The sequence below is a fragment of the Haliaeetus albicilla genome, chromosome 8, assembly GCF_947461875.1.
Source record: "Haliaeetus albicilla chromosome 8, bHalAlb1.1, whole genome shotgun sequence".
Classification (NCBI taxonomy): domain Eukaryota; kingdom Metazoa; phylum Chordata; class Aves; order Accipitriformes; family Accipitridae; genus Haliaeetus; species Haliaeetus albicilla.
In genome coordinates, this window is record NC_091490.1 from 39,292,295 (window position 1) to 39,316,014 (window position 23,720).

Below are 23,720 nucleotides of genomic sequence, written 5' to 3' on the forward strand. Positions count from 1 at the left end.
CACGGCGCAGCTCCCGGTGCCGCTGCTGCTCAGCGTCTCGCCCCGCACGCCAACTCGCCCCAAGCGCTGGCCTTGCCCCAAAACTGGCCCCTGGAGCCGCTGCACCGCCACTGCCCGCAGCTCTCGGGGGCCACCGAGAGTCCTTCTGCTCGAGAGGAGGAGGAAAAAGGAAAGGAAAGAAAAGGAAAAGCCCCAAACCCAGACGTCAAGGAGCCTCAGCACTGGAGGACGAGCTCTCCTCTCCCAAAGCAGCCTGTGGGAGCCACGGGCAGAAGACCTGAAGCCAGCCCTGGGCTGGCTTTGAGGCAACCAACTGTTCACCGCTTCCCCAGCCACCCTCCCTGGTTGGAGAACTGCCGCAGCCCATGGAAGGCAGAGAGCAGGGCCCAGCTCTGCACCACCAGCGAGTGCTTTGCTTTGCAGGGACACAGACAGCCTGAGCAGAGCCTGGACCTCCCCGTCCACCTCACCGCAGACAGCCAGAGCACACCCAGACACCGGTCACGACCCACACTGGACAGACCAGGGAGTCGCGTTTAAGGCGAAATTCCCTCGGGCTAAATTCGGGTGAAACGACACCAAACCACCGGGTAAAGATTGTAGTTATGACAGAAGCGAACTGAACTGGGGAGGCGTGGAAGTAGGCGGCAGGGTTTCTCACCACAGGAATTGGCATAAGACTCCTTCTGTAAACCCTGTAACCACAGACATCAATTCAGGGAATCAGTGATAGCATATTCCCATACATTCTGTACGGTATGTCTAAATATTTTGATGGTTTTAGTGTTTTGGACCAGCCGTGGAAACTGGTTGGCTGCTAGGTGACTGTAAAAGTGAGATTTGGTAAAGAATTGTTAAGATTTCTTATCCTAAGGCTATGATTGAAGCAATAGACAAAAGTATAGCCAAGCCATTAACTAGTAGAGGTAGTTACTCAGAAGTTTTGCAGTTCTTTGCTCTTCGGACTAGATGTTCCTGTACGCTCAATGAGAACAATGTTGAAACTGGCCACATGTGATTGAAGCTGCGTTAAGCTTCAAGAGCAAAGGACAAGAATCAAGACTTCAAGGACAGCCAGCAAGAACTTCAAACGGGTTGGTGGTCGCAAAAGCAGCCCTTCGACTCAAATGGATCCTTCATTGTGCGTGATCGGGTGTAGGCAGTACTAAGATAATCAGTTACAATCATTTTGATGTATGTGTATACTAATCTGATTCATATGCAATTCGTTATTCTAAATAAGCTGTTAGTGCTGGTGGAACTATCCCCCGTGCATCCAGCGCTGCAATAAAGAATGCCTGCTTTCTAAAACTCCAAAACGAGTCTTAGAGAGTTTCTTCGACCGGCTTTTCGGTATCATAAGGAGATCCCTCCCATTGAGTCACGAGGTTCCGAGCAGACCCCCTGGCTTTCTAGACTCCTCCTCAGAGAAGGGCCCAGGGGCAGCTGGATCCACTCTTAGTCTCGGACTTGGTCAACGGTTTATATCTTGAAACGGATGAGGTGTAGGGACTGTGGAAAAGGAAAGAGAGAAGAAGACAGAGGGAGAGAAAGGAAGAGAGAAAGGTTTCACTGGTCCTGGGCCCAGCGTTGGTTCAGTCAGCCAAGGTGTCCAGTCAGCCCAGGGGTCCAGTCCCGGTGGGCTCGCACGCCCGGGGCTTCAGTTTGCGTCCTTTTATCATCCTTGCCCCTCCTTCGGGCGGGCACCCCAACTCCTCAGGTTAATGAGCAGCTTGTGAGCCTTTGGGCTTGGGGGTCGTTTGGGGAGTAACTTCTCCTTGCCTGCAGACACGGCCGTTGTTTGGTCTTTGTATCAGAACAGGGAGCTGGGCAGCCTCCAGCACGCCCTCCCCCTCCTGTTGCTGATGTCTGAGCTGATGGGCTTCTCCCCTTGGTTCCTTGCCGTGCAGGCTTTGTCCTCAAGCAGAACTTGCCCCACCACAACGTTTGAGACAGTAACTCTTTCAGTCTCTCACAACACCCAGGCATCCTCCACGTGAAGGCCACTTCCCACCCCGGCTGGCCAACGCAACGGGCTGCCTACCTTCTTGAAGGACGGCAGCAGTTTGACGCTGACGAAGCCCATCTTGTTCTTCGCGACACGTTTCAGGAGGAAAGCATCCTTGGCCAGGTTCTCGTCAGAGAGCTAGAATTCCACCTGGGACACAATCCTCCTGACCAGCTGCGGGTCGGGGACGCAGTGGTCGCAGTCCAAGAGATCAGCCCCCAAAACATCGCTCGCAGCGCAGAAGCTCCTGGCAAAGCAGCGGGGACACAGGTGTGAGCTGGTGGCCTTTGGGATGTGCAGCACCGCCCGGTCCCAGCCGCAACGGTCGGTGCAGATGGCGGAGTGTTGAGGAGCGGGGTTGCTCAGCTGCGCTCTGAAATGAAATCCAGTTTTATGTTTTCACGAGCGCGGTTGCCTTCACGGCCCCGGCATCGGTCCCTGCCACGAGTTACAATCTGGCAGCCAGAGGTGCCTCGCGAACAGAGAGCAATCTCTTTCATTAACAGGATACAGGCCGGGAGAGATCTTGGGCCTCCGGCCCACGGCGGTTGTCCCGACTCCCCCAGGCCACACACCCTTCCCACAGCGGGAGCGAGAGGCCCGCGTTCCTACCCAGGGTGTCCTTAGGAGCGCCAAATCCTCCAAGTACGAGGAGGGGATGGACTAACCCCATCCCTGCGGAGCACAAACAGCCCCAGCCTCTCCTCATCGGACGCTGTGCAGAATCCAGGCCTTTTCTGGGAGCACGCGGCGGCGGGTACTGTCTCCTTCTGGGTGTCACGCACCCGGGGCAAGCGCGGCCCCCTCCGAGGGGGATCCAGAGCTGCTGCTTCTCCGACCGGGCGACTAAAAGCCCTGGCAGCACTCCTGGAGCCAGGGCTGGGGGAAAGCACGCCACCGAGTGACACCGCCTGACCTTCCTTCGCGCCCTCAAAGTCCTTTCTCCTATTTCTGCGTCACTCCAGCCAATGCAGCGAACAGAAGCACGGCCAATACTCACAAATGCGTTTGCCACCTGCCACAAGGAGGCCTCGGCTTGGTCCCCTCTCGGCTAGGCCGAATCAACTTGTTCTTTTTCCCCCACTGGAAAAACGCTGTTGAAAGCCAAGAGTATTTGTACCCACCGCCTGAGAGCCGCCTGTAGGCCTCGGGGGCACCATGGCCTCCCTTAACCCTTTCCCTCCCCAGGAGGAGCTGGGGAGGCTCTTGGGGGGGGGCGCGGAACACGGGGAGCCCCCGCATTCCTTCCTGGGAGACGCCAAAGAGTCCTTAGCAGCCAACAGCCAGAAGGGACCATGGCGCGGCCACCACGGCAGCTCCCACCGCGTGGGCCCTGGGGCCCCCCGGCGCCCCAGCACTTTCAGGCTTTTGTGCTCCCCGAAACCTTCTACCCTCCAGGTAGGGACCAGCCCTGAGCCCCACAGCCCAGGGACGCTCGTGGGGGCAAGAGCGGAGCTCACCGCCGGCCATGGCTCCTCTCTCTCTCTCTTAGGCTCAGCCAACCTGTACCATCTGCCCGGGCAGGTGCAGCCCTTCCCTGCAGCCTGGGCACCCCTGCCATGGGGGGTACCCCAGGCCCCCCAGGCACCACCAGCAGGTATGGCACCCCAGTCTGTTCTGGCACCTTTGGCATCCCCGTCACACCCGTCCCCCCCGCGGTTTTCGCACGGGCGTTCAGCAAGCCCGCGGGAGCACCCTTGCCCTCGCCTGGGTGACGCGTGCCCACTCAAGCCAATCTGTGGAGAACTTCCCAAATATCTCTGCAAATTTCTCTCCTGTTTCACCTCCTAGAAGGGAGTCCCCTCCCCAGCGTGCAACCGCGTCCCACTGGCACAGCAGCTCCCCACGCGCCTGGCGCAGAGCTGGGGGATGTCGGCCATGGGGGATGGCTCGGTGGGTGCCCCCAGAGAGTCCCCCCGGCCCAGCACGGCTCCCTCTCGCCCACACAGGTCTGCAGATGGCTCCGTGGGGCTGTCCCCTCGACCCCCGGCTCTACCACATCCAGTGGACAGCCACCAACCTGCCTCCACCAGCCAGCGCCACGCTCGGCCACGGCACCGCTTCTCTGCCAGGGGCTGCCCTGGGGGGGCCCTGGGGCTGCGGGGCCACCCTGGCCTGGGCAGCCCCGGGGACCCCCCAGGGCCAGCCACACTACCTTGCCCCCTACCAACATCAGGCAAGAGCGGTGGCCCCAGCCCCTATGGCGCTGCCGATGTCCATCCCCACCTACCAGCACATCCAGGGGCAGTTGCTAATGATCGACACCTCCAGCACGGCCACCCCTGCAGGGGCACCCCCAGGCAGAGAGGTCCCCCTGGGCAGCAACGTCCCCCCCAGCCCCTCCGCTGCCCCCCCCAACCAAGACCTTGGGGACACTGCAGGCGACCTCGAAGTGACTGAGGAGATGCTTCTGCAGGAGGCCCTCAGACTCTTCGGCTACTCCATGGATGCGGTGGGGGCCAGCCAGGGTGGTCCCAGCAGCAGCCCCGTACCTGGGCACCCCAGGGGCACCAGCGGAGAGGGGACAGGGGTGGCCCCAGCCTGCCCAGTGCTGCCAACATCAGTCCCCGTCTACCAGCACATTGAGGGGCAGTTGGAGATCAACACCTCCGGCACGGCCACCCCTGCGGGGGCACTCCCGGGCAGCGACATCCCCCCGGGCAGCGATGTCCCCCCCAGCCCCTCTGCTGCCCCCCACACCCAAGCCCTGGGGGACACTGCAGGCGACCTCACCGTGTCCGAGGACCTGCTTCTTGAAGAGGCCCTCAGACTCTTTGAGTGCTCCACGGACACGGTGGGGGACAGCCAGGGCTGTCCTAGCACCAGCCCCGTGCCTGGCCACCCTGGGGGCACCAGCGGAGAGGGGACAGGGGTGGCCCCAGCCTGCCCAGTGCTGCTGACATCCATCCCCGGCTACCAGTACATCAACGGGCAGTTGGAAGAGATCGACACCTCCGGCACGGCCACCCCTGCAGGGGCACCCCTGGGCAGCGATGTCTCACCAGCCAGCGACGTCCCCCCCAGCCCCTGTGCTGCCCCTCACACCCAACCCCTGGGGGACATCGCAGATGACCTTGCAGTGCCTGATGGGGAGCTTCTTGAAGAGGCCCTCAGGCTCCTTGGGTGCTCCCTGGACACGGTGGGGGCCAGCCAGGACGGTCCCAGCAGCAGCCCCGTGCCTGGGGACACCGAGGGCACCGGCGCAGCCACCCCCGACTGGGACTTCAGCCCCTTGTCGCTGCCGGACGAGCTGCTCACCCTCAACTCCTGCATCCCCGAGCTCAGCGACACCACGCTGAGCCTCGACATATTTAACAGCGTCGGGATGGAGCCCCAGGAGCCACGGGGGGATGCGGGGATGGACCTGCCACCATCCCCGGCTGCCGCGGCAGAGCAGCCGAGGAAGAGGCAGGCGCAGAGCTCCTTGCCAATGCCACCCAGCAAGCGCAGGGCTCTGGCAGACGACATGGGGGTGTGAGGGGGGATCAGACGGGGGTGAGATGGAGATGGGGGAGTGGGGGGTGGGAGGGGGGGATCAGACAGGGGTGAGATGGAGATGGGGGAGTGGGGGGTGGGAGGGGAGGGGGGTGGATTGGTTGGGGGTGGGTTGAGGGGGGGGGGGCGGGTGGAGGGTAGGGAGGGTTTAGAGCAGCTTTGTTGGGACCTTTTCTGTTGTATTTTCCATTAAAAGTTCTTTCTCCAGAACTGCTCCGTGCCTGTGTGGGACGGGGAGGGAGCGCAGGGGGCACCGGGAAACAGCCCCCAAGAGGTGCAAAAGCCCCGCCGAGCCCCAGATCCCAGCTGGCGAGACCCGAGGGGAACCCAGCCACCCCCAGGCCCGAGTCACCACCAGCGGGGCAGGCAATGGTGGGGGGGAAAGGGAACGGGAACGACTCCCCTGTCCCCTTCCCCAGGGGAAGCAGCCCTTTGGTGGGGAAGCCAGGGCAGACAGGTCCCTGCAGGACTCACGGACACGGCCCCACGCAGAAAGCAGCCCCTGCGACAAGGACAGACCTTGGGGGCCGGGGGGGACACGGACACGCACGACAACAAGGGCTGCAAGGCCTTCGTCTTGAACCCCACCAGCGTCCCCTCCAGTGGGGACAGGGCTCGCTGCAAAGCCCTTCAAAGCCTCAAGACAATCACACCCTTCCTCGGGTCCCACCGCGCTCAGCCCCGCAGCCCAGCTTTGCCTCACCGACACAGCAAAATAACCCCAAATCACCCCAGGAATGGCGAGGGAGGGAGCTGCGGGCCAGGCAGGGGCCCTCCTCCCCTTCTCTGGCTGCACCTTGGGCAGCCGCCAGACGGGGAAGGGGGGAAAACAACGCATCTCTCAAATCTCAGCACCGGCCAGCAAGTGCCTGGAAAGCTCATCTCTCCTTATTGCCCATTTCCCATCCCAGCTCCACAACCCAGGAGCAAGGCAGCCCACGGCACCTCCGAGAAGCAGCCTCACCTTGCCGGGTCTGCCTTGCAGAAGGTGCAGGGTGAGGTCCCCCAGCACCGGGGGGTTGGGGGGGGCTGAGCCCCTTCCTTCGGGCAGTCCCAGGGGTGCCGCGAGCCGCTCCGGACCCCGGGCAGGCGCAGTCCCGTCGGCGTCAGCACGGCGCAGCTCCCGGTGCCGCTGCTGCTCAGCGTCTCGCCCCGCACGCCAACTCGCCCCAAGCGCTGGCCTTGCCCCAAAACCGGCCCTGGAGCCGCTGCACCGCCACCGCCCGCAGCTCTTGGGGGCCACCGAGAGTCCTTCTGCTCGAGAGGAGGAGGAAAAAGGAAAGAAAAGGAGAAGCCCCAAACCCAAACGTCAAGGAGCCTCAGCGCTGGAGGACGAGCTCTCCTCTCCCAAAGCAGCCTGAGGGAGCCACGGGCAGAAGACCTGAAGCCAGCCCTGGGCTGGCTTTGAGGCAACCAACTGTTCACCGCTTCCCCAGCCACCCTCCCTGGTTGGAGAACTGCCGCAGCCCATGGAAGGCAGAGAGCAGGGCCCAGCTCTGCACCACCAGCGAGTGCTTTGCTTTGCAGGGACACAGACAGCCTGAGCAGAGCCTGGACCTCCCCGTCCACCTCACCGCAGACAGCCAGAGCACACCCAGACACCGGTCACGACCCACACTGGACAGACCAGGGAGTCGCGTTTAAGGCGAAATTCCCTCGGGCTAAATTCGGGTGAAACGACACCAAACCACCGGGTAAAGATTGTAGTTATGACAGAAGCGAACTGAACTGGGGAGGCGCGGTAGTAGGCGGCAGGGTTTCTCACCACAGGAATTGGCATAAGACTCCTTCTGTAAACCCTGTAACCACAGACATCAATTCAGGGAATCAGTGATAGCATATTCCCATACATTCTGTACGGTATGTCTAAATATTTTGATGGTTTTAGTGTTTTGGACCAGCCATGGAAACTGGTTGGCTGCTAGGTGACTGTAAAAGTGAGATTTGGTAAAGAATTGTTAAGATTTCTTATCCTAAGGCTATGATTGAAGCAATAGACAAAAGTATAGCCAAGCCATTAACTAGTAAAGGTAGTTACTCAGAAGTTTTGCAGTTCTTTGCTCTTCGGACTAGATGTTCCTGTACGCTCGATGGGAACAATGTTGAAACTGGCCACACGGGACTGAAGCTGCGTTAAGCTTCAAGAGCAAAGGACAAGAATCAAGACTTCAAGGACAGCCAGCAAGAACTTCAAATGGGTCGGTGGTCGCAAAAGCAGCCCTTCGACTCAAATGGATCCTTCATTGCGCGTGATCGGGTGTAGGCAGTACTAAGATAATCAGTTGCAATCATTTTGATGTACGTGTATACTAATCTGATTCATATGCAATTTGTTATTCTAAATAACATGTTTGTGCTGAAGCTGTGGCATGCATGCGAGGTGGAACTATGCTCCGTGCATCCAGCGCTGCAATAAAGAATGCCTGCTTTCTAAAACGAGTCTTAGAGAGTTTCTTCGACCGGCTTTTCGGTATCATAAGGAGATCCCTCCCGTTGAGTCACGAGGTTCCGAGCAGACCTCCTGGCTTTCTAGACTCCTCCTCAGAGAAGGGCCCAGGGGCGGCTGGATCCACTCTTAGTCTCGGACTTGGTCAACGGTTTATATCTTGAAACGGATGAGGTGTAGGGACTGTGGAAAAGGAAAGAGAGAAGAAGACAGAGGGAGAGAAAGGAAGAGAGAAAGGTTTCACCGGTCCTGGGCCCAGCGTTGGTTCAGTCAGCCAAGGTGTCCAGTCAGCCCAGGGGTCCAGTCCCGGTGGGCTCGCACGCCCGGGGCTTCAGTTTGCGTCCTTTTATCATCCTTGCCCCTCCTTCGGGCGGGCACCCCAACTCCTCAGGTTAATGAGCAGCTTGTGAGCCTTTGGGCTTGGGGGTCGTTTGGGGAGTAACTTCTCCTTGCCTGCAGACACGGCCGTTGTTTGGTCTTTGTATCAGAACAGGGAGCTGGGCAGCCTCCAGCACGCCCTCCCCCTCCTGTTGCTGATGTCTGAGCTGATGGGCTTCTCCCCTTGGTTCCTTGCCGTGCAGGCTTTGTCCTCAAGCAGAACTTGCCCCACCACAACGTTTGAGACAGTAACTCTTTCAGTCTCTCACAACACCCAGGCATCCTCCACGTGAAGGCCACTTCCCACCCCGGCTGGCCAACGCAACGGGCTGCCTACCTTCTTGAAGGACGGCAGCAGTTTGACGCTGACGAAGCCCATCTTGTTCTTCGCGACACGTTTCAGGAGGAAAGCATCCTTGGCCAGGTTCTCGTCAGAGAGCTAGAATTCCACCTGGGACACAATCCTCCTGACCAGCTGCGGGTCGGGGACGCAGTGGTCGCAGTCCAAGAGATCAGCCCCCAAAACATCGCTCGCAGCGCAGAAGCTCCTGGCAAAGCAGCGGGGACACAGGTGTGAGCTGGTGGCCTTTGGGATGTGCAGCACCGCCCGGTCCCAGCCGCAACGGTCGGTGCAGATGGCGGAGTGTTGAGGAGCGGGGTTGCTCAGCTGCGCTCTGAAATGAAATCCAGTTTTATGTTTTCACGAGCGCGGTTGCCTTCACGGCCCCGGCATCGGTCCCTGCCACGAGTTACAATCTGGCAGCCAGAGGTGCCTCGCGAACAGAGAGCAATCTCTTTCATTAACAGGATACAGGCCGGGAGAGATCTTGGGCCTCCGGCCCACGGCGGTTGTCCCGACTCCCCCAGGCCACACACCCTTCCCACAGCGGGAGCGAGAGGCCCGCGTTCCTACCCAGGGTGTCCTTAGGAGCGCCAAATCCTCCAAGTACGAGGAGGGGATGGACTAACCCCATCCCTGCGGAGCACAAACAGCCCCAGCCTCTCCTCATCGGACGCTGTGCAGAATCCAGGCCTTTTCTGGGAGCACGCGGCGGCGGGTACTGTCTCCTTCTGGGTGTCACGCACCCGGGGCAAGCGCGGCCCCCTCCGAGGGGGATCCAGAGCTGCTGCTTCTCCGACCGGGCGACTAAAAGCCCTGGCAGCACTCCTGGAGCCAGGGCTGGGGGAAAGCACGCCACCGAGTGACACCGCCTGACCTTCCTTCGCGCCCTCAAAGTCCTTTCTCCTATTTCTGCGTCACTCCAGCCAATGCAGCGAACAGAAGCACGGCCAATACTCACAAATGCGTTTGCCACCTGCCACAAGGAGGCCTCGGCTTGGTCCCCTCTCGGCTAGGCCGAATCAACTTGTTCTTTTTCCCCCACTGGAAAAACGCTGTTGAAAGCCAAGAGTATTTGTACCCACTGCCTGAGAGCCGCCTGTAGGCCTCGGGGGCACCATGGCCTCCCTTAACCCTTTCCCTCCCCAGGAGGAGCTGGGGAGGCTCTTGGGGGGGGGCGCGGAACACGGGGAGCCCCCGCATTCCTTCCTGGGAGACGCCAAAGAGTCCTTAGCAGCCAACAGCCAGAAGGGACCATGGCGCGGCCACCACGGCAGCTCCCACCGCGTGGGCCCTGGGGCCCCCCGGCGCCCCAGCACTTTCAGGCTTTTGTGCTCCCCGAAACCTTCTACCCTCCAGGTAGGGACCAGCCCTGAGCCCCACAGCCCAGGGACGCTCGTGGGGGCAAGAGCGGAGCTCACCGCCGGCCATGGCTCCTCTCTCTCTCTCTTAGGCTCAGCCAACCTGTACCATCTGCCCGGGCAGGTGCAGCCCTTCCCTGCAGCCTGGGCACCCCTGCCATGGGGGGTACCCCAGGCCCCCCAGGCACCACCAGCAGGTATGGCACCCCAGTCTGTTCTGGCACCTTTGGCATCCCCGTCACACCCGTCCCCCCTGCGGTTTTCGCACGGGCGTTCAGCAAGCCCGCGGGAGCACCCTTGCCCTCGCCTGGGTGACGCGTGCCCACTCAAGCCAATCTGTGGAGAACTTCCCAAATATCTCTGCAAATTTCTCTCCTGTTTCACCTCCTAGAAGGGAGTCCCCTCCCCAGCGTGCAACCGCGTCCCACTGGCACAGCAGCTCCCCACGCGCCTGGCGCAGAGCTGGGGGATGTCGGCCATGGGGGATGGCTCGGTGGGTGCCCCCAGAGAGTCCCCCCGGCCCAGCACGGCTCCCTCTCGCCCACACAGGTCTGCAGATGGCTCCGTGGGGCTGTCCCCTCGACCCCCGGCTCTACCACATCCAGTGGACAGCCACCAACCTGCCTCCACCAGCCAGCGCCACGCTCGGCCACGGCACCGCTTCTCTGCCAGGGGCTGCCCTGGGGGGGCCCTGGGGCTGCGGGGCCACCCTGGCCTGGGCAGCCCCGGGGACCCCCCAGGGCCAGCCACACTACCTTGCCCCCTACCAACATCAGGCAAGAGCGGTGGCCCCAGCCCCTATGGCGCTGCCGATGTCCATCCCCACCTACCAGCACATCCAGGGGCAGTTGCTAATGATCGACACCTCCAGCACGGCCACCCCTGCAGGGGCACCCCCAGGCAGAGAGGTCCCCCTGGGCAGCAACGTCCCCCCCAGCCCCTCCGCTGCCCCCCCCAACCAAGACCTTGGGGACACTGCAGGCGACCTCGAAGTGACTGAGGAGATGCTTCTGCAGGAGGCCCTCAGACTCTTCGGCTACTCCATGGATGCGGTGGGGGCCAGCCAGGGTGGTCCCAGCAGCAGCCCCGTACCTGGGCACCCCAGGGGCACCAGCGGAGAGGGGACAGGGGTGGCCCCAGCCTGCCCAGTGCTGCCAACATCAGTCCCCGTCTACCAGCACATTGAGGGGCAGTTGGAGATCAACACCTCCGGCACGGCCACCCCTGCGGGGGCACTCCCGGGCAGCGACATCCCCCCGGGCAGCGATGTCCCCCCCAGCCCCTCTGCTGCCCCCCACACCCAAGCCCTGGGGGACACTGCAGGCGACCTCACCGTGTCCGAGGACCTGCTTCTTGAAGAGGCCCTCAGACTCTTTGAGTGCTCCACGGACACGGTGGGGGACAGCCAGGGCTGTCCTAGCACCAGCCCCGTGCCTGGCCACCCTGGGGGCACCAGCGGAGAGGGGACAGGGGTGGCCCCAGCCTGCCCAGTGCTGCTGACATCCATCCCCGGCTACCAGTACATCAACGGGCAGTTGGAAGAGATCGACACCTCCGGCACGGCCACCCCTGCAGGGGCACCCCTGGGCAGCGATGTCTCACCAGCCAGCGACGTCCCCCCCAGCCCCTGTGCTGCCCCTCACACCCAACCCCTGGGGGACATCGCAGATGACCTTGCAGTGCCTGATGGGGAGCTTCTTGAAGAGGCCCTCAGGCTCCTTGGGTGCTCCCTGGACACGGTGGGGGCCAGCCAGGACGGTCCCAGCAGCAGCCCCGTGCCTGGGGACACCGAGGGCACCGGCGCAGCCACCCCCGACTGGGACTTCAGCCCCTTGTCGCTGCCGGACGAGCTGCTCACCCTCAACTCCTGCATCCCCGAGCTCAGCGACACCACGCTGAGCCTCGACATATTTAACAGCGTCGGGATGGAGCCCCAGGAGCCACGGGGGGATGCGGGGATGGACCTGCCACCATCCCCGGCTGCCGCGGCAGAGCAGCCGAGGAAGAGGCAGGCGCAGAGCTCCTTGCCAATGCCACCCAGCAAGCGCAGGGCTCTGGCAGACGACATGGGGGTGTGAGGGGGGATCAGACGGGGGTGAGATGGAGATGGGGGAGTGGGGGGTGGGAGGGCGGGATCAGACAGGGGTGAGATGGAGATGGGGGAGTGGGGGGTGGGAGGGGAGGGGGGTGGATTGGTTGGGGGTGGGTTGAGGGGGGGGGGGCGGGTGGAGGGTAGGGAGGGTTTAGAGCAGCTTTGTTGGGACCTTTTCTGTTGTATTTTCCATTAAAAGTTCTTTCTCCAGAACTGCTCCGTGCCTGTGTGGGACGGGGAGGGAGCGCAGGGGGCACCGGGAAACAGCCCCCAAGAGGTGCAAAAGCCCCGCCGAGCCCCAGATCCCAGCTGGCGAGACCCGAGGGGAACCCAGCCACCCCCAGGCCCGAGTCACCACCAGCGGGGCAGGCAATGGTGGGGGGGAAAGGGAACGGGAACGACTCCCCTGTCCCCTTCCCCAGGGGAAGCAGCCCTTTGGTGGGGAAGCCAGGGCAGACAGGTCCCTGCAGGACTCACGGACACGGCCCCACGCAGAAAGCAGCCCCTGCGACAAGGACAGACCTTGGGGGCCGGGGGGGACACGGACACGCACGACAACAAGGGCTGCAAGGCCTTCGTCTTGAACCCCACCAGCGTCCCCTCCAGTGGGGACAGGGCTCGCTGCAAAGCCCTTCAAAGCCTCAAGACAATCACACCCTTCCTCGGGTCCCACCGCGCTCAGCCCCGCAGCCCAGCTTTGCCTCACCGACACAGCAAAATAACCCCAAATCACCCCAGGAATGGCGAGGGAGGGAGCTGCGGGCCAGGCAGGGGCCCTCCTCCCCTTCTCTGGCTGCACCTTGGGCAGCCGCCAGACGGGGAAGGGGGGAAAACAACGCATCTCTCAAATCTCAGCACCGGCCAGCAAGTGCCTGGAAAGCTCATCTCTCCTTATTGCCCATTTCCCATCCCAGCTCCACAACCCAGGAGCAAGGCAGCCCACGGCACCTCCGAGAAGCAGCCTCACCTTGCCGGGTCTGCCTTGCAGAAGGTGCAGGGTGAGGTCCCCCAGCACCGGGGGGTTGGGGGGGGCTGAGCCCCTTCCTTCGGGCAGTCCCAGGGGTGCCGCGAGCCGCTCCGGACCCCGGGCAGGCGCAGTCCCGTCGGCGTCAGCACGGCGCAGCTCCCGGTGCCGCTGCTGCTCAGCGTCTCGCCCCGCACGCCAACTCGCCCCAAGCGCTGGCCTTGCCCCAAAACCGGCCCTGGAGCCGCTGCACCGCCACCGCCCGCAGCTCTTGGGGGCCACCGAGAGTCCTTCTGCTCGAGAGGAGGAGGAAAAAGGAAAGAAAAGGAGAAGCCCCAAACCCAAACGTCAAGGAGCCTCAGCGCTGGAGGACGAGCTCTCCTCTCCCAAAGCAGCCTGAGGGAGCCACGGGCAGAAGACCTGAAGCCAGCCCTGGGCTGGCTTTGAGGCAACCAACTGTTCACCGCTTCCCCAGCCACCCTCCCTGGTTGGAGAACTGCCGCAGCCCATGGAAGGCAGAGAGCAGGGCCCAGCTCTGCACCACCAGCGAGTGCTTTGCTTTGCAGGGACACAGACAGCCTGAGCAGAGCCTGGACCTCCCCGTCCACCTCACCGCAGACAGCCAGAGCACACCCAGACACCGGTCACGACCCACACTGGACAGACCAGGGAGTCGCGTTTAAGGCGAAATTCCCTCGGGCTAAATTCGGGTGAAACGACACCAAACCACCGGGTAAAGATTGTAGTTATGACAGAAGCGAACTGAACTGGGGAGGCGCGGTAGTAGGCGGCAGGGTTTCTCACCACAGGAATTGGCATAAGACTCCTTCTGTAAACCCTGTAACCACAGACATCAATTCAGGGAATCAGTGATAGCATATTCCCATACATTCTGTACGGTATGTCTAAATATTTTGATGGTTTTAGTGTTTTGGACCAGCCATGGAAACTGGTTGGCTGCTAGGTGACTGTAAAAGTGAGATTTGGTAAAGAATTGTTAAGATTTCTTATCCTAAGGCTATGATTGAAGCAATAGACAAAAGTATAGCCAAGCCATTAACTAGTAAAGGTAGTTACTCAGAAGTTTTGCAGTTCTTTGCTCTTCGGACTAGATGTTCCTGTACGCTCGATGGGAACAATGTTGAAACTGGCCACACGGGACTGAAGCTGCGTTAAGCTTCAAGAGCAAAGGACAAGAATCAAGACTTCAAGGACAGCCAGCAAGAACTTCAAACGGGTCGGTGGTCGCAAAAGCAGCCCTTCGACTCAAATGGATCCTTCATTGCGCGTGATCGGGTGTAGGCAGTACTAAGATAATCAGTTGCAATCATTTTGATGTACGTGTATACTAATCTGATTCATATGCAATTTGTTATTCTAAATAAGCTGTTAGTGCTGGTGGAACTATCCCCCGTGCATCCAGCGCTGCAATAAAGAATGCCTGCTTTCTAAAACTCCAAAACGAGTCTTAGAGAGTTTCTTCGACCGGCTTTTCGGTATCATAAGGAGATCCCTCCCATTGAGTCACGAGGTTCCGAGCAGACCCCCTGGCTTTCTAGACTCCTCCTCAGAGAAGGGCCCAGGGGCAGCTGGATCCACTCTTAGTCTCGGACTTGGTCAACGGTTTATATCTTGAAACGGATGAGGTGTAGGGACTGTGGAAAAGGAAAGAGAGAAGAAGACAGAGGGAGAGAAAGGAAGAGAGAAAGGTTTCACTGGTCCTGGGCCCAGCGTTGGTTCAGTCAGCCAAGGTGTCCAGTCAGCCCAGGGGTCCAGTCCCGGTGGGCTCGCACGCCCGGGGCTTCAGTTTGCGTCCTTTTATCATCCTTGCCCCTCCTTCGGGCGGGCACCCCAACTCCTCAGGTTAATGAGCAGCTTGTGAGCCTTTGGGCTTGGGGGTCGTTTGGGGAGTAACTTCTCCTTGCCTGCAGACACGGCCGTTGTTTGGTCTTTGTATCAGAACAGGGAGCTGGGCAGCCTCCAGCACGCCCTCCCCCTCCTGTTGCTGATGTCTGAGCTGATGGGCTTCTCCCCTTGGTTCCTTGCCGTGCAGGCTTTGTCCTCAAGCAGAACTTGCCCCACCACAACGTTTGAGACAGTAACTCTTTCAGTCTCTCACAACACCCAGGCATCCTCCACGTGAAGGCCACTTCCCACCCCGGCTGGCCAACGCAACGGGCTGCCTACCTTCTTGAAGGACGGCAGCAGTTTGACGCTGACGAAGCCCATCTTGTTCTTCGCGACACGTTTCAGGAGGAAAGCATCCTTGGCCAGGTTCTCGTCAGAGAGCTAGAATTCCACCTGGGACACAATCCTCCTGACCAGCTGCGGGTCGGGGACGCAGTGGTCGCAGTCCAAGAGATCAGCCCCCAAAACATCGCTCGCAGCGCAGAAGCTCCTGGCAAAGCAGCGGGGACACAGGTGTGAGCTGGTGGCCTTTGGGATGTGCAGCACCGCCCGGTCCCAGCCGCAACGGTCGGTGCAGATGGCGGAGTGTTGAGGAGCGGGGTTGCTCAGCTGCGCTCTGAAATGAAATCCAGTTTTATGTTTTCACGAGCGCGGTTGCCTTCACGGCCCCGGCATCGGTCCCTGCCACGAGTTACAATCTGGCAGCCAGAGGTGCCTCGCGAACAGAGAGCAATCTCTTTCATTAACAGGATACAGGCCGGGAGAGATCTTGGGCCTCCGGCCCACGGCGGTTGTCCCGACTCCCCCAGGCCACACACCCTTCCCACAGCGGGAGCGAGAGGCCCGCGTTCCTACCCAGGGTGTCCTTAGGAGCGCCAAATCCTCCAAGTACGAGGAGGGGATGGACTAACCCCATCCCTGCGGAGCACAAACAGCCCCAGCCTCTCCTCATCGGACGCTGTGCAGAATCCAGGCCTTTTCTGGGAGCACGCGGCGGCGGGTACTGTCTCCTTCTGGGTGTCACGCACCCGGGGCAAGCGCGGCCCCCTCCGAGGGGGATCCAGAGCTGCTGCTTCTCCGACCGGGCGACTAAAAGCCCTGGCAGCACTCCTGGAGCCAGGGCTGGGGGAAAGCACGCCACCGAGTGACACCGCCTGACCTTCCTTCGCGCCCTCAAAGTCCTTTCTCCTATTTCTGCGTCACTCCAGCCAATGCAGCGAACAGAAGCACGGCCAATACTCACAAATGCGTTTGCCACCTGCCACAAGGAGGCCTCGGCTTGGTCCCCTCTCGGCTAGGCCGAATCAACTTGTTCTTTTTCCCCCACTGGAAAAACGCTGTTGAAAGCCAAGAGTATTTGTACCCACCGCCTGAGAGCCGCCTGTAGGCCTCGGGGGCACCATGGCCTCCCTTAACCCTTTCCCTCCCCAGGAGGAGCTGGGGAGGCTCTTGGGGGGGGGCGCGGAACACGGGGAGCCCCCGCATTCCTTCCTGGGAGACGCCAAAGAGTCCTTAGCAGCCAACAGCCAGAAGGGACCATGGCGCGGCCACCACGGCAGCTCCCACCGCGTGGGCCCTGGGGCCCCCCGGCGCCCCAGCACTTTCAGGCTTTTGTGCTCCCCGAAACCTTCTACCCTCCAGGTAGGGACCAGCCCTGAGCCCCACAGCCCAGGGACGCTCGTGGGGGCAAGAGCGGAGCTCACCGCCGGCCATGGCTCCTCTCTCTCTCTCTTAGGCTCAGCCAACCTGTACCATCTGCCCGGGCAGGTGCAGCCCTTCCCTGCAGCCTGGGCACCCCTGCCATGGGGGGTACCCCAGGCCCCCCAGGCACCACCAGCAGGTATGGCACCCCAGTCTGTTCTGGCACCTTTGGCATCCCCGTCACACCCGTCCCCCCCGCGGTTTTCGCACGGGCGTTCAGCAAGCCCGCGGGAGCACCCTTGCCCTCGCCTGGGTGACGCGTGCCCACTCAAGCCAATCTGTGGAGAACTTCCCAAATATCTCTGCAAATTTCTCTCCTGTTTCACCTCCTAGAAGGGAGTCCCCTCCCCAGCGTGCAACCGCGTCCCACTGGCACAGCAGCTCCCCACGCGCCTGGCGCAGAGCTGGGGGATGTCGGCCATGGGGGATGGCTCGGTGGGTGCCCCCAGAGAGTCCCCCCGGCCCAGCACGGCTCCCTCTCGCCCACACAGGTCTGCAGATGGCTCCGTGGGGCTGTCCCCTCGACCCCCGGCTCTACCACATCCAGTGGACAGCCACCAACCTGCCTCCACCAGCCAGCGCCACGCTCGGCCACGGCACCGCTTCTCTGCCAGGGGCTGCCCTGGGGGGGCCCTGGGGCTGCGGGGCCACCCTGGCCTGGGCAGCCCCGGGGACCCCCCAGGGCCAGCCACACTACCTTGCCCCCTACCAACATCAGGCAAGAGCGGTGGCCCCAGCCCCTATGGCGCTGCCGATGTCCATCCCCACCTACCAGCACATCCAGGGGCAGTTGCTAATGATCGACACCTCCAGCACGGCCACCCCTGCAGGGGCACCCCCAGGCAGAGAGGTCCCCCTGGGCAGCAACGTCCCCCCCAGCCCCTCCGCTGCCCCCCCCAACCAAGACCTTGGGGACACTGCAGGCGACCTCGAAGTGACTGAGGAGATGCTTCTGCAGGAGGCCCTCAGACTCTTCGGCTACTCCATGGATGCGGTGGGGGCCAGCCAGGGTGGTCCCAGCAGCAGCCCCGTACCTGGGCACCCCAGGGGCACCAGCGGAGAGGGGACAGGGGTGGCCCCAGCCTGCCCAGTGCTGCCAACATCAGTCCCCGTCTACCAGCACATTGAGGGGCAGTTGGAGATCAACACCTCCGGCACGGCCACCCCTGCGGGGGCACTCCCGGGCAGCGACATCCCCCCGGGCAGCGATGTCCCCCCCAGCCCCTCTGCTGCCCCCCACACCCAAGCCCTGGGGGACACTGCAGGCGACCTCACCGTGTCCGAGGACCTGCTTCTTGAAGAGGCCCTCAGACTCTTTGAGTGCTCCACGGACACGGTGGGGGACAGCCAGGGCTGTCCTAGCACCAGCCCCGTGCCTGGCCACCCTGGGGGCACCAGCGGAGAGGGGACAGGGGTGGCCCCAGCCTGCCCAGTGCTGCTGACATCCATCCCCGGCTACCAGTACATCAACGGGCAGTTGGAAGAGATCGACACCTCCGGCACGGCCACCCCTGCAGGGGCACCCCTGGGCAGCGATGTCTCACCAGCCAGCGACGTCCCCCCCAGCCCCTGTGCTGCCCCTCACACCCAACCCCTGGGGGACATCGCAGATGACCTTGCAGTGCCTGATGGGGAGCTTCTTGAAGAGGCCCTCAGGCTCCTTGGGTGCTCCCTGGACACGGTGGGGGCCAGCCAGGACGGTCCCAGCAGCAGCCCCGTGCCTGGGGACACCGAGGGCACCGGCGCAGCCACCCCCGACTGGGACTTCAGCCCCTTGTCGCTGCCGGACGAGCTGCTCACCCTCGACTCCTGCATCCCCGAGCTCAGCGACACCACGCTGAGCCTCGAAATATTCAACAGCGTCGGGATGGAGCCCCAGGAGCCACGGGGGGATGCGGGGATGGACCTGCCACCATCCCCGGCTGCCGCGGCAGAGCAGCCGAGGAAGAGGCAGGCGCAGAGCTCCTTGCCAATGCCACCCAGCAAGCGCAGGGCTCTGGCAGACGACATGGGGGTGTGAGGGGGGATCAGACGGGGGTGAGATGGAGATGGGGGAGTGGGGGGTGGGAGGGGGGGATCAGACAGGGGTGAGATGGAGATGGGGGAGTGGGGGGTGGGAGGGGAGGGGGGTGGATTGGTTGGGGGTGGGTTGAGGGGGGGGGGCGGGTGGAGGGTAGGGAGGGTTTAGAGCAGCTTTGTTGGGACCTTTTCTGTTGTATTTTCCATTAAAAGTTCTTTCTCCAGAACCGCTCCGTGCCTGTGTGGGACGGGGAGGGAGCGCAGGGGGCACCGGGAAACAGCCCCCAAGAGGTGCAAAAGCCCCGCCGAGCCCCAGATCCCAGCTGGCGAGACCCGAGGGGAACCCAGCCACCCCCAGGCCCGAGTCACCACCAGCGGGGCAGGCAATGGTGGGGGGGAACAAGAACGGGAACGACTCCCCTGTCCCCTTCCCCAGGGGAAGCAGCCCTTTGGTGGGGAAGCCAGGGCAGACAGGTCCCTGCAGGACTCACGGACACGGCCCCACGCAGAAAGCAGCCCCTGCGACAAGGACAGACCTTGGGGGCCGGGGGGGACACGGACACGCACGACAACAAGGGCTGCAAGGCCTTCGTCTTGAACCCCACCAGCGTCCCCTCCAGTGGGGACAGGGCTCGCTGCAAAGCCCTTCAAAGCCTCAAGACAATCACACCCTTCCTCGGGTCCCACCGCGCTCAGCCCCGCAGCCCAGCTTTGCCTCACCGACACAGCAAAATAACCCCAAATCACCCCAGGAATGGCGAGGGAGGGAGCTGCGGGCCAGGCAGGGGCCCTCCTCCCCTTCTCTGGCTGCACCTTGGGCAGCCGCAAGACGGGGAAGGGGGGAAAACAACGCATCTCTCAAATCTCAGCACCGGCCAGCAAGTGCCTGGAAAGCTCATCTCTCCTTATTGCCCATTTCCCATCCCAGCTCCACAACCCAGGAGCAAGGCAGCCCACGGCACCTCCGAGAAGCAGCCTCACCTTGCCGGGTCTGCCTTGCAGAAGGTGCAGGGTGAGGTCCCCCAGCACCGGGGGGTTGGGGGGGGCTGAGCCCCTTCCTTCGGGCAGTCCCAGGGGTGCCGCGAGCCGCTCCGGACCCCGGGCAGGCGCAGTCCCGTCGGCGTCAGCACGGCGCAGCTCCCGGTGCCGCTGCTGCTCAGCGTCTCGCCCCGCACGCCAACTCGCCCCAAGCGCTGGCCTTGCCCCAAAACTGGCCCTGGAGCCGCTGCACCGCCACCGCCCGCAGCTCTTGGGGGCCACCGAGAGTCCTTCTGCTCGAGAGGAGGAGGAAAAAGGAAAGAAAAGGAGAAGCCCCAAACCCAAACGTCAAGGAGCCTCAGCGCTGGAGGACGAGCTCTCCTCTCCCAAAGCAGCCTGAGGGAGCCACGGGCAGAAGACCTGAAGCCAGCCCTGGGCTGGCTTTGAGGCAACCAACTGTTCACCGCTTCCCCAGCCACCCTCCCTGGTTGGAGAACTGCCGCAGCCCATGGAAGGCAGAGAGCAGGGCCCAGCTCTGCACCACCAGCGAGTGCTTTGCTTTGCAGGGACACAGACAGCCTGAGCAGAGCCTGGACCTCCCCGTCCACCTCACCGCAGACAGCCAGAGCACACCCAGACACCGGTCACGACCCACACTGGACAGACCAGGGAGTCGCGTTTAAGGCGAAATTCCCTCGGGCTAAATTCGGGTGAAACGACACCAAACCACCGGGTAAAGATTGTAGTTATGACAGAAGCGAACTGAACTGGGGAGGCGTGGAAGTAGGCGGCAGGGTTTCTCACCACAGGAATTGGCATAAGACTCCTTCTGTAAACCCTGTAACCACAGACATCAATTCAGGGAATCAGTGATAGCATATTCCCATACATTCTGTACGGTATGTCTAAATATTTTGATGGTTTTAGTGTTTTGGACCAGCCATGGAAACTGGTTGGCTGCTAGGTGACTGTAAAAGTGAGATTTGGTAAAGAATTGTTAAGATTTCTTATCCTAAGGCTATGATTGAAGCAATAGACAAAAGTATAGCCAAGCCATTAACTAGTAGAGGTAGTTACTCAGAAGTTTTGCAGTTCTTTGCTCTTCGGACTAGATGTTCCTGTACGCTCGATGGGAACAATGTTGAAACTGGCCACACGGGACTGAAGCTGCGTTAAGCTTCAAGAGCAAAGGACAAGAATCAAGACTTCAAGGACAGCCAGCAAGAACTTCAAACGGGTCGGTGGTCGCAAAAGCAGCCCTTCGACTCAAATGGATCCTTCATTGCGTGTGATCGGGTGTAGGCAGTACTAAGATAATCAGTTGCAAGCATTTTGATGTACGTGTATACTAATCTGATTCATATGCAATTCGTTATTCTAAATAACATGTTTGTGCTGAAGCTGTGGCATGCATGCGAGGTGGAACTATGCTCCGTGCATCCAGCGCTGCAATAAAGAATGCCTGCTTTCTAAAACGAGTCTTAGAGAGTTTCTTCGACCGGCTTTTCGGTATCATAAGGAGATCCCTCCCATTGAGTCACGAGGTTCCGAGCAGACCCCCTGGCTTTCTAGACTCCTCCTCAGAGAAGGGCCCAGGGGCGGCTGGATCCACTCTTAGTCTCGGACTTGGTCAACGGTTTATATCTTGAAACGGATGAGGTGTAGGGATTGTGGAAAAGGAAAGAGAGAAGAAGACAGAGGGAGAGAAAGGAAGAGAGAAAGATTTCACCGGCCCTGGGCCCAGCGTTGGTTCAGTCAGCCAAGGTGTCCAGTCAGCCCAGGGGTCCAGTCCCGGTGGGCTCGCACGCCCGGGGCTTCAGTTTGCGTCCTTTTATCATCCTTGCCCCTCCTTCGGGCGGGCACCCCAACTCCTCAGGTTAATGAGCAGCTTGTGAGCCTTTGGGCTTGGGGGTCGTTTGGGGAGTAACTTCTCCTTGCCTGCAGACACGGCCGTTGTTTGGTCTTTGTATCAGAACAGGGAGCTGGGCAGCCTCCAGCACGCCCTCCCCCTCCTGTTGCTGATGTCTGAGCTGATGGGCTTCTCCCCTTGGTTCCTTGCCGTGCAGGCTTTGTCTTCAAGCAGAACTTGCCCCACCACAACGTTTGAGACAGTAACTCTTTCAGTCTCTCACAACACCCAGGCATCCTCCACGTGAAGGCCACTTCCCACCCCGGCTGGCCAACGCAACGGGCTGCCTACCTTCTTGAAGGACGGCAGCAGTTTGACGCTGACGAAGCCCATCTTGTTCTTCGCGACACGTTTCAGGAGGAAAGCATCCTTGGCCAGGTTCTCGTCAGAGAGCTAGAATTCCACCTGGGACACAATCCTCCTGACCAGCTGCGGGTCGGGGACGCAGTGGTCGCAGTCCAAGAGATCAGCCCCCAAAACATCGCTCGCAGCGCAGAAGCTCCTGGCAAAGCAGCGGGGACACAGGTGTGAGCTGGTGGCCTTTGGGATGTGCAGCACCGCCCGGTCCCAGCCGCAACGGTCGGTGCAGATGGCGGAGTGTTGAGGAGCGGGGTTGCTCAGCTGCGCTCTGAAATGAAATCCAGTTTTATGTTTTCACGAGCGCGGTTGCCTTCACGGCCCCGGCATCGGTCCCTGCCACGAGTTACAATCTGGCAGCCAGAGGTGCCTCGCGAACAGAGAGCAATCTCTTTCATTAACAGGATACAGGCCGGGAGAGATCTTGGGCCTCCGGCCCACGGCGGTTGTCCCGACTCCCCCAGGCCACACACCCTTCCCACAGCGGGAGCGAGAGGCCCGCGTTCCTACCCAGGGTGTCCTTAGGAGCGCCAAATCCTCCAAGTACGAGGAGGGGATGGACTAACCCCATCCCTGCGGAGCACAAACAGCCCCAGCCTCTCCTCATCGGACGCTGTGCAGAATCCAGGCCTTTTCTGGGAGCACGCGGCGGCGGGTACTGTCTCCTTCTGGGTGTCACGCACCCGGGGCAAGCGCGGCCCCCTCCGAGGGGGATCCAGAGCTGCTGCTTCTCCGACCGGGCGACTAAAAGCCCTGGCAGCACTCCTGGAGCCAGGGCTGGGGGAAAGCACGCCACCGAGTGACACCGCCTGACCTTCCTTCGCGCCCTCAAAGTCCTTTCTCCTATTTCTGCGTCACTCCAGCCAATGCAGCGAACAGAAGCACGGCCAATACTCACAAATGCGTTTGCCACCTGCCACAAGGAGGCTGTGGCCGCGGCTTGGTCCCCTCTTGGGTCGGCCGAATCAACTTGTTCTTTTTCCCCCACCGGAAAAACGCTGTTGAAAGCCAAGAGTATTTGTACCCACCGCCTGAGAGCCGCCTGTAGGCCTCGGGGGCACCATGGCCTCCCTTAACCCTTTCCCTCCCCAGGAGGAGCTGGGGAGGCTCTTGGGGGGGGGCGCGGAACACGGGGAGCCCCCGCATTCCTTCCTGGGAGACGCCAAAGAGTCCTTAGCAGCCAACAGCCAGAAGGGACCATGGCGCGGCCACCACGGCAGCTCCCACCGCGTGGGCCCTGGGGCCCCCCGGCGCCCCAGCACTTTCAGGCTTTTGTGCTCCCCGAAACCTTCTACCCTCCAGGTAGGGACCAGCCCTGAGCCCCACAGCCCAGGGACGCTCGTGGGGGCAAGAGCGGAGCTCACCGCCGGCCATGGCTCCTCTCTCTCTCTCTTAGGCTCAGCCAACCTGTACCATCTGCCCGGGCAGGTGCAGCCCTTCCCTGCAGCCTGGGCACCCCTGCCAGCGGTGGCACCCCAGGCCCCCCAGGCACCACCAGCAGGTATGGCACCCCAGTCTGTTCTGGCACCTTTGGCATCCCCGTCACACCCGTCCCCCCCGCGGTTTTCGCACGGGCGTTCAGCAAGCCCGTGGGAGCACCCTTGCCCTCGCCTGGGTCACACGTGCCCACTCAAGCCAATCAGCAGAGAGTTTCCCAAATATCTCTGGGAATTTCTCTCCCGTTTCACCTCCTAGAAGGGAGTCTCCTCCCCAAAGTGCAACCCCGTCCCACCGGCACAGCAGCTCCCCCCGTCAGGATCCCCC